This window comes from Mus musculus, chromosome 15, assembly GCF_000001635.26.
Source record: "Mus musculus strain C57BL/6J chromosome 15, GRCm38.p6 C57BL/6J".
NCBI lineage: Eukaryota > Metazoa > Chordata > Mammalia > Rodentia > Muridae > Mus > Mus musculus.
In genome coordinates this window covers 9,423,611-9,431,841 of record NC_000081.6, presented here as the reverse complement: position 1 = coordinate 9,431,841, position 8,231 = coordinate 9,423,611, and the positions used below count along the sequence as shown (strand labels likewise).

Sequence of the window (8,231 nt, the reverse complement as noted above, 5' to 3'; positions counted from 1 at the left end):
ATGTCCACAAGAGGCCCAGTCTTGCTCTCTTTCTATCTCCTACCTGCAGAGCAGAATGTATACTCTAGGCTACTGCTCAAGTACCACGCCTGCCTGACTGTGCCCATATCCCTAATCTCTGAAACTGTAAGCCAGCCCCCAATTAAATATTTTATTTTATTTTATTTTATTTTATTTTATTTTATTTTATTTTATTTTATTTGTTGCCTCTTCACAGTAGATTAGTAACTGAGACAATCCTCTTCTGACTCAACTGGAAGTCTGTAGGTATCTGATAAATAAGCTGAAAGATACTGTGTAGATAAGAAATCATCACACCACAGTAGGTAGTAACATACTCTCTGCACTTCACCCAAAATTACGATTAATAGCAAAGGAAAGGCAGGGCCTTCAAGAATCACGCAGGTGTTTCAACACATCCCACAAAATTCTGGTTTCACTGGAAAGCAGACAACACAGATCCCTGTGTCAGGCCTGCATTCAGCCTAAGGGACCACAACCCAGAGAGCTGCATACCTCTGGTCTTCTATGACTTCTTTCATGGTGAGCAAAAATGACTCTGCCTTGAGCGTCTGTAGCTGAATAGAAACACCAAGGTTCTTTGCTTCTACTCGGACCATGTTGTCAGGTTGGTCTCCAAAAATAGTAGTCCCCACCATGGGCACTCCATGCTCGATAGCCTCATTTACACTATTCAGTCCCCCATGGGTGACAAACAGACGGATGCTAGGGTGAGCTGTTGCAAAAGAGAAAGATGGTCCAAGATTTCAGTATAAAAAGGTCCAGGTAACAGGTAAAACAGCAGAGCCAAGAAATACCAGTTAAAAACCCAAAAATGCCTGAAAAGAATGTCACTTTCCTGAACCAGTGTGGTTTCCTAAGTGCATTCCAAAGCATAGTTCTCACTCCTTATCAAAGAATCTTCTTTCAGAAGCACAGGGAAACCATTCCAGAAAGCTACCACTAGTCAAAATGTATAGAACAGCTGACTGTGGGGTGTCTGGCTCTGACTGACATACCTACAATACATTTCCTGCACGTAAGGCTCCAGACACATCCCAGATAAGTGAATGGCAAGATCCTAAGACCAAGGAGTCAGGACATCTTTGTAACTTTGATAAGTAAATTACACCTGCAAAAATCTCAACAGCACAGCTTTCTAACCTGAACAACAATAATAGCATCAATTGGCATCGCAGTATACATGAGAGGTCATGGACCCATCACTAGGTAAAGAGTCAGGCAATGAACAGCTGAGAGAGGGAGCATTAGCTTCCTCCCTCCCCAGGAATGAGCTCCTGATTGGTTTTATTCAATAGCAAATGGGCAACACTAGAAACATATACTTGCAGGCAACACTGGCCAGACACAGCAAGTTATGTTTATATGTTTACTTGTACGTATATGTAGCAGAATAATTAGAGAAGAGAAGGCTCTGTGACTTGGGGAGGAGGTAGGTGAGGGGTGATATATGGGCAGAGTAGATGAAAGAGGAGGGATGGGGAAAGTAATGCAATCATATTTTAATTGAATGAAAAAATAGAAATTCAAAAGGGGATATCCCAGAATGCAAAGTTCACTTGACTCACCACACAGATTCTGACTTCTCTGAACTGAGAAGCCAGGGACAGCTACAGAGGAGAGTGACAAAGACAGGCATATCCCCCGTTATTGCCCTCATCCATTTCCCGTTAATGCTTTCTTCAGTTTTCGCATCCATGCTTTCTCTTGCTGTGCACATCTGCTTTCTCACTAACTGTATCCTCTGTGTATTGCCTACTCTATTTGGAGAGAAGCTTGCAGTATGGGCACAGTAGACTTTCACTTCTGTATTTACAGGGCTTCCCCATTGCTCCATGCTCAGAACAAGCTAATACATTTTTGATGGTTATAAAGAATCCATCTCAGAATGTGTTTCACATGGAATCTACTCATATTCCCTGGAAAGTAAGTCCTTCCTCTGTCATGTAGCTGCAGTTTTACTAAAAAGCATCTTTGTCCAAAATTTCTCAACTAACTTTCAGCCATAATCTCCTTTTTGAAACTCTGATCTAGCCAGTATGGTAGTGGTGGGTCTTCACATGGCAGTACAGAAGCAAGAACAAGGACCTGAAATGTAAAGAACCCTCTCTTGCCCAATTACTCAAAGTCTCAGTATTATATCTGAGGTTATCCGGGTTAATATGCAGGTAAATTCCAGTGTCCTTAAACCCTGAAGACTTCAATAAGGAGATTTGCATTTTCAACCTCAGTAGACAAGTAATTTGTGTCTGAATGTTTGCACTCCTAATCATGCTAAGCCTATGCCATGCAAATATTCATAGAGTCACCGCAAGCCTACAAGCAGGACTCTGTGCTTGCACTTCACAAGTCTAGGGTCAGATTAGAATGACTATATTCAGCTTAGATACTGTTCAAGGAAGAAGTTCCTTTGGAAACCTAAGACGGTTCCTGAGTTGAGCAGGAAACAGAAATTGCTGCTATATCTGGTCTGAAGCACAGCCTGGCTCCCTAACAACTCCAGCTTCTTTCCTGCCTTCTGGAGACTTATCTTTATGATCAGCATCTTCTGTGAATATCAGTGCCCAATGAGACACTAGGTGAGTCTACAAAACATGAAATGGGAGTAAGATGGCAGATCTGGACAATCCTTACCCAACAGGTCATTCTGAGGAATCCAGTCCACTATTTTCACATTTGGGGCCAATCAGACATCTTTGGGCCAATGAGAATCCTTACATGTCCATAGCACCCCTTGAGAGAGGTGAGCAAAGGCACTGTTCATCTCCTTAATAATTTCCATGGTCTGATGCATGGTTGCTATGGAGCCCAGGGCCACAAGGACAAAACCTGAGTCTTCAAACTGAGAGATAAAATTCTCCAAATCCTAGAATTGTAGAGGGAAGACAGTAAAGGAGGTGGTTTATAAAAGCCAAAGCAGTGATGATGAGAAAGCAGGCCAGGTATTGAGTAAACCCATGCTTCAGGAGCTCATGTTCCATATGATAAAATTATTTCATAGTCCCTGTGCAGCTGTGTCATGTTCCTATGTTCATGCTTATGGTGTCTGGATTTACTAGGAGCCGTTTTATGAGATTTACCAACATATTCTCACATAAACATATTTTGGGTTTTAGTTGTTTGAATGATTGATAGTTGATTGATTGATTGGAGCAGATTTCTCTATTATGTTGCCCTGACTGACCTCAAACTCACAGATATCCATCTGCCTCTATCTCCTAAGTGCTGGGGTTAAAGATATGTGCTACCATGCCCAGCCTGACATATGTTTTCGAATAATTAAGAATGACTGGGGCAGCATCATGTATCTTATTCATGTGATGATGTCCTTATTACATAACATACCTGCAAAAGTTCAAGATCCTGAATGTCTATGTCTAACAATATTTATGAAATTGGGAGTTTGGACAGTTGAGGTTGTCCTTCTTCACTAAAGTCTTAACTAGAGTATCAGACTCATCATCTCTTCCATTGAAGGCTATGGGTGGAATGGAGATATGAGAGTTTTTCATGCATATGTAGAGATGCTAGTGTTTTGGCTAATGCAGTGGGAATTCTTGATGAAAAAAAGAAAAGGAGTGATTGACCTTCCTGAATATAAGTTGAAAATCCACAAATGATGTTAGTGTCATAAGAATTATGAGCAGGAGGGGGAGATCTTGTCAAATGTACCACTTGGCATATTTTTGCTTCAATATTCCATGATATTCTGATCTTACTGATTTCTTAATATTTCACTTCCTGTTTTACTGTTTGAAGCCATGACATAAAAATAGAAACAAGGAAGTGTCTTTACAGCACTAACCACCAGGGCTAACCTCAGTTTGGTGTGGTATTGGTGTATATTGCCCACATTGTTGGGTTCTTATTTAAGTGAAATTTGTACATTGCAAACATATGTATTATAATGTAGAACTACACATTAATTTAGTATAGTCATTATGTTATCACTAGTCCTATATAATTTCTGCTTAGAAAAAAAAAAGCCTTTTATTGAGTAAGCATTCATTCTCCATGCCTTCCTTTCCTGAGCTCTAAATTAACCAATTTGATTATTGTGTCTCCATATTTGCATATTATTAAAACTGTACACCAATGGAAATATGCATCATATGCCATTTTTGTTGTCCACTTTACTTTGTGTACAATTTTGAAGTTTATCCACATCATTTTATATACCATCATACTTTTTGTGCAAGAAAAATATTAACACGTATCAGGCAATTTTCACGTACCCATTGGCCAACATTTGATTTGATTCACTTTTGATCTCTTATGAATTACCCTTACAAGTAAATATATATACATACGATTTCACTTGAGTAACTAGGGTTTTTTTTTAATTGTTTAAGACACGTTGTTAGGAGGAGACTGACTTGATATGGCAGTTCTAAATTTAGCAATTTGAGGCAACACTAAACTATTTTGAATATCAGTTTGTCAGTTTATATTTATTGTAGAAATATACTATACCAAAATTTTTCACACAGTCAGTTTTATATAATTTATTATCTTCTGGTTTTGTTTTCTAGGCTTAATATAAAGTAATAGTAACTTCATCAAATATATTGGGAACTCTTGATTCCTGTGAAATTTCCTCAATGTCTTATCTTTTTCTTTTCTTTCTTTTTTTTTGTTTTGTGTTTTGTTTTGTTTTGCTTTGTTTTTTTTTTGTTGTTGTTGTTGTTTTGTTTGTTTGTTTTGTTTTAAAGGCAGGGTTTCTCTGAGAAGCCCTGGCTGTCCTGGAACTCACTCTGTAAACCAGGCTGGCCTTGAACTCAGAAATCCACCTGCCTCTGCCTCCCAAGTGCTGGGATTAAAGGCGTGCGCCACCACGCCCAGTTCTTCATGATTTAAAGTACAGGAATAAACATTCACTTAAACATTTCATTTAATTCAAAATTAATCTGCATAGCACTAGCCTAATTTTTGTATACTAAAACTTTTTTGTAACGACATAAGAAAAACAGGATAGACAAATAGTAGACTTCAAACATATATTTTATAATTGACTTTAAAAGAATTGGTCTGAGCGAATGGTGCATTTATTGGTTCATACTGGAAATCAGTTTTTAAATGTCTAAAATTGTGAATTTAATTTTCAATTCATTTTCAGGCCAGCACCTTTAAAACAATTGATTAACCTAATCAGACATTTATTACTTATCGTTGTTAATACCAACCAATTATATACAATTAGTTAATTGAAAACTAATAATTGGTATGTTTTTTATTTATTTAATATAATTAAATATTCAATTTTATGCTTGCTGTACAACAATTATTTACTAACATGGTCTACTAACACCCCATGTCAGATTTAGTTTACATTCCCATTGTTACTCCCCAGTGGATGGCTTCCTAGCCCCAGTGAGCTTTTGTTTCAACATTTGGCAGGCTGGTTGGTTTCTCACTGGTTCTGTAATATCAGCTGTAATGCTGCCTCCCATTCAGATATACTTTCTTTCCCTGAGCTCATCCCTTTTGGGTTTCTACATCATCTGATCATCCTCCCCAGTCCTCGCAGCTTCCCTTGCCATAGTCTATTATTTCAGCTTCCTATGTCTGTTGTTCTAACTCACTGTCCTTTCAATTTTGCTTTCTTTAGTTTATGACTTTGGTTCACATTCTTTCCATAACTGATAAATTTACCCCCTCTTTTTTTGGCAAAATCCTGTCTCATTGCTTCTCAAATCAAATGGGTGTCCTTTTAAGCTGATTTTCATCCTCTGAATAGCTCAAATCCTACAGATTTGGGTGCCATGAATTCCTTAAAATCCACCTTGCAGAAACCAAGTAAATAGTGTATTTCACATCTCTATCAGAATAGATTATCTCCTATATTTTATTTTATCTTCTCTGAAAATTTAAAGAATGATTCATTCACTGTATTTTTTCAGGTTCAGAGTCAAATAATCATTTTTAACTGTTTTCTTTCTGCATTTTTATATACAAAGATGCTTATTAATTTAAAATTCACTAAAAGATCTATGTATTTTCTTTTTTTGTAAATTTATCTTTTTACTTACTCACTTTACATCCTGTTCACTGTCCCCTCCTAGTCCCCCCTCCCACAACCCTTCTCCCACCCTGCTCCCCTTCTCCTCTAAGCAGGTGGGGACCTTGGGCATGCCCCAACCCTGGCACTTCAAGGTCTTGAGAAGGTAGCTACTGAGGGATTGGCCTATTTTTAATGAAAGATTTTGGTTACTGATACAATCTACATTCTAGCTTCAGATTTTCTATTTGCTCTTGACTTACTTTTGCGTACATACATACACAAAAACACATATATATGTATATATGTATATATGTGTTTGTGTGTATGTATTTATATATATAAACTTGTACTTACTAATTTATCCATTCGACTAGGTCATATACCTTGATAATACATCATGTTTGTAGAATTTGTTTGTAATTCTTATTGTTTAAAGTTATAATGTGCAACTTTTGCCTCATAATTTAACTATTTAATTCTTCTTTGTTATCTTTTAAAATTGTCTTGTGTAAATATTTGTTGATTCAAACTACATGAGCAGCATTGAAAGCTTACAGTTATGAGCCCTAGTACCAAGGGTTCAATAGGCTAGAGACACCGAACAACAGACACAGTTCTTGGTGCCACTCCTGCTAAGTTCTGCCCAGCTATATCCGTTTTCAAAGAGTTCTCTGTTGATTCTTTAAGTCTTCCCAGTTACCAGTTATTGGACACCAGGACAGCTATCAATCAACAGCAACTAGCAAAGATGTTCCTTCAAATCCAGGACTCTGGGGAAGCAAAAGAAGCACAGACTTTGTACCACATAAGTAGGTCTTAAACCTTGGAGTTAAAGCACTGCACTTTAAGAAGATGTGACCCTTGACTATGTCCCCTGCTTCAGCTGAGTTCTGTCAGGGGCTCATCTGGCAGGTAACTATTTCAACCTATGACCTGGAGGTCTCTGCATGAGATCCAAACTGACAAATTAAAATAAAAATGTCAACTTTAAGTGAAGAGCTAATACTAATCATTTCAGAACCAGTGCATGGCAAAAAGTATGACTTACTTCAGACCCAGGATTACTCTACTACCAATACAATGAAGGCCTCTACATGAAATCCATACCAAGAGCTAAGGTTTAACTCACCTGTGGTATTGGCTTAACAGGCTTGTCCACTAAACCTCCAACATAAATAGTATTGGGAAATAGGGGGCGAGCAAATTCTAGAGCAAAGTCAGAACTAAGAAGCCACAGCTCAGCTTTCTGTAAAAGCTGAGACAAAACTGGCTGAGAGCCTTCTTCAAAATGCTCCTGGATGGTGCTGTCAAACTGAGAATGTATTTTCTCTTGTCTCATGGAGAAATCAAAACTCATCAGAAAATTCTTTACTCTGCCCCAGAAGTCCATTTTGTCAGTCAGGAGAGAACCAGACATGGGAACATAAGACAAGGGGCTTGGGAGTCCAAAGTCAATATTGTTAGCTAGTATAGAAAGAAAAACTACAAATGGTTTTCCAATCTTCTCAGCAACCAGGAAAGAACAGAGATCCACTGCATCAAAATACAACAGGTCAAAGTTCTCATCCCTTAAGGAATCCATGATGTCATCTCTGCTTAGCAAGTGAGTGCATAAATTCCCATAGTGCTCATATAGCTTTAAGACTGCTTGGAATTCCTGTCTGGAATAGGAAAGTATAACAAATATGGTAGGAGGTGTTAATTTCACACTATTCTTTAGTATACACCAGGACAACACTTTAGGTAAGTATTACAACCACATCTCTCCAATTAGTAATGATTATCTTCAACTCTGCTAATCTGTTCCTCATATTTCTACCCTCTAAAATGTTTCCACTTTCTCTCATTCCATTTTCCCCACTTATTAAAAACCCCATCACCATCAATGTAAACACAGTTCCCTCTTTGTTTGCTGTTACTGACCATGACAGTTCAGAGTTCTCTGTATAATTGTTCAAATATATGACTTTTCTCTTTAAACCACATTTATATAAGTTATCAAGTGACTCTATTATTTCCCCACCAATTTGTGTAACTTAGAACCATTTCCTCACTGATGATAGCAATTGTTTTTAAGCCCTGTGCATCTTACATTATATCAGTTACTTCACAAAAGGAACGTCCATAATATTAGAATTTAAAAAGAAAAATCTGAGAAGTAGAATTTTCTTCTTCCTATTCTACAAATTAAACCATTAAATATAAAACT

General features: G+C 37.6%; 1 pseudogene; it reads right to left on the bottom strand.

Annotated features, from left to right (window-relative positions):
* On the bottom strand, window positions 508-7,663 carry Gm5219 (predicted gene 5219; annotated as a pseudogene).